The sequence below is a fragment of the Palaemon carinicauda genome, chromosome 1, assembly GCF_036898095.1.
Source record: "Palaemon carinicauda isolate YSFRI2023 chromosome 1, ASM3689809v2, whole genome shotgun sequence".
In the NCBI taxonomy this organism is placed as follows: domain Eukaryota; kingdom Metazoa; phylum Arthropoda; class Malacostraca; order Decapoda; family Palaemonidae; genus Palaemon; species Palaemon carinicauda.
In genome coordinates this window covers 273,969,248-273,971,747 of record NC_090725.1, presented here as the reverse complement: position 1 = coordinate 273,971,747, position 2,500 = coordinate 273,969,248, and positions in this window count along the sequence as shown.

Below are 2,500 nucleotides of genomic sequence, written 5' to 3'. Positions count from 1 at the left end.
AGTCTGGCTTTTTCCTTCCACATTCTTCCATTTCTTCATACACCTGACAACACTGAGATTACCAAACAATTTTTCTTTGCTCAAGTGGTTAATTACTGCAGTGTAATTGCTCAGTGGCTACTTTCCTTTTGGTAAGGGTAGAAGAGACTCTTTAGATATGGTAAACAGCTCTTCTAGGAGAAGGACACTCCAAAATAAAACCATTGTTCTCTAGCCTTGGGTGGTGCCATGGCCTCTGTGCCACTTTCTTCCACTGTCTTAGGGTAGAGTTCTCTTGCTTGAGGGTACACTCAGGCACACTATATTATTTCATGTCTCTTCTTGTTTATTTTTACGATTTTATAGTTTATATATGAACGATTTTGTTTAATGTTAGCCTACTGTTTGTAAAGTATTTCAATTTTGTTCATTACTTCTCTTGAAGTTTATTCATTTCCTTTCCTCACTAGTCGCTTGGCTATTTTCCCTGTTGAAGCACTTTGGCTTATAGCATCCTGCTTTAGCTTAGCTAGTAATAATAATAATAATAATAATAATAATAATAATAATAATAATAATAATAATAATAATATGCCAACTTTTATATAAACCGGGTGAGTGAGAAGCCAGTAATTTTCCATATAATGCGTCACAGAAGAGAACATTAATTTAAAAAAAAAAAAAGTAAAGATGAATCTAAATACATAAAACTAAACACAGTTAGGTCAATGCGTACCATACATAGATGGAAAGTAATTAAGAAACGATTAAAACGCTAGAATCAAAATAGCTCTTTTAAACCCCGAGTATCAGCATCATTATTTCCTCTACTGGGTACTTCAGTGTCAATTTATCTTGAAAGCGCTACTTTCTTATCTGGAAACGAGAATGCATCATTCGGTTACATTATCAGTTCATATAAATACTAAATTCATCGTTAGGAGGCCATTTAAGAAAATAGATAGGGTGGATATTCTTGAGAACTCAAACATTCAATTATCATACTTTATCATAAACATAAGCACATTTAATTCTATAATTTTATAGCCATCTTGCCGCTTATAATGAAAAAAAAATTTTGAACCTAAAGGGGACGGTCGAGCGCCTGGGCATTAGAGAGAGAGAGAGAGAGAGAGAGAGAGAGAGAGAGAGAGAGAGAGAGAGAGAGAGAGAGAGAGAGAGAGAGAGAGAGAGAGAGAGCAGTCATGTTCCATTCTTCGATTGTGATAGAGATCATATCTCGTCAGTGACTCTTCTGCCCAGGGCGAGTGTGGTGGGTTGTTGATAAAGATAATATTATCTTTTGTATCATTATTTTTAAGCAATTGTTTTTACTATTGTTGGAGAAAGAAAATATGAGTTTCACCAATATGAAAAGGAAAATATTTCTGAAAGGTTTTCATATAAAGTGTAACAAATATCGAACTATCGTAACAGAATTTTATCTATACACGAGAAACTAAATAAGTATTTTATCTATGATTTATGTGCTCTTTTTGCTGCTCCGCCACTGACTAATTACCATTGAAAAACATATTTCTAGTTCATATGAAAATTATGTAATCAGATATAAAACTGATACTAACAAACATCAGATCAAGACTTAATACTAAAAAGAGGATCGTGTAGGCCCACAAGTTTCGTTATCTCTTTAACCTGAGATCATTTCTTATAATCTATTTAATGAACGATATGTGCGAGAATGCCATTTCTTTACCAGTAATATCCTTATACATTCCCATTTCGACCATTTCAAAGACAAAACACCAAAGTTTTAAACACTATAGCCTAGGAATATCAGTGAGGAACGATAGTTTTAAAGGGTCAAGTATTTCGCGGCGGTAATTAAAAAAAAAAAAAAAAAAAAAAAAAAAAAAAAAAAAAAAAAAAAAAAAAAAAAAAAAAAAAAAAAAACTCTTGAGAGTTTTAATACGCTTTTGTTCGAAAAAAATTCCATTATTATTATTATTATTATTATTATTATTATTGTTAATGCAGTGCAAAATATATCAAAAGCTTTAAACGATAGGTAGATTTGGCGTAGCTATCTTCTCATTTCCCCTGCTCTCATAAGATGTGCAAGATAATAAAAATAAGTGTCAGTTTTCCAGAATTGTTTTATTCTTTTAAATTATTAATTTATTATTATTGTCGTTAGGACTGTTTTTCGCTTTTCTAACCTTTTTAAAGTCTCGTTTATAAATTCATGCAGTTGATTGATGTCTGAATGACAGGATCTTACATGAAAGGTGATAATTGAGGTTACACAAAATAAAAGATCTCAAACTTATATAAGAAACCAAAGGAAAATCGAAAGTGCAAAAGCATCTGTCGATGATGGCAGGACAACGTAGCTATGATAGTGTTGACAGTACGCCTCTAGAGACGGAAATATTTTACATTCTTAATCCGGTGGAATTTTGTATAATTCTTAATAATTCTGCGAATTCTTGAACTCTGCGCATTCCTTAGATGCGTATTCTTCACGTTGAGGAACCCCTAATTGCAATGATTTTTATTA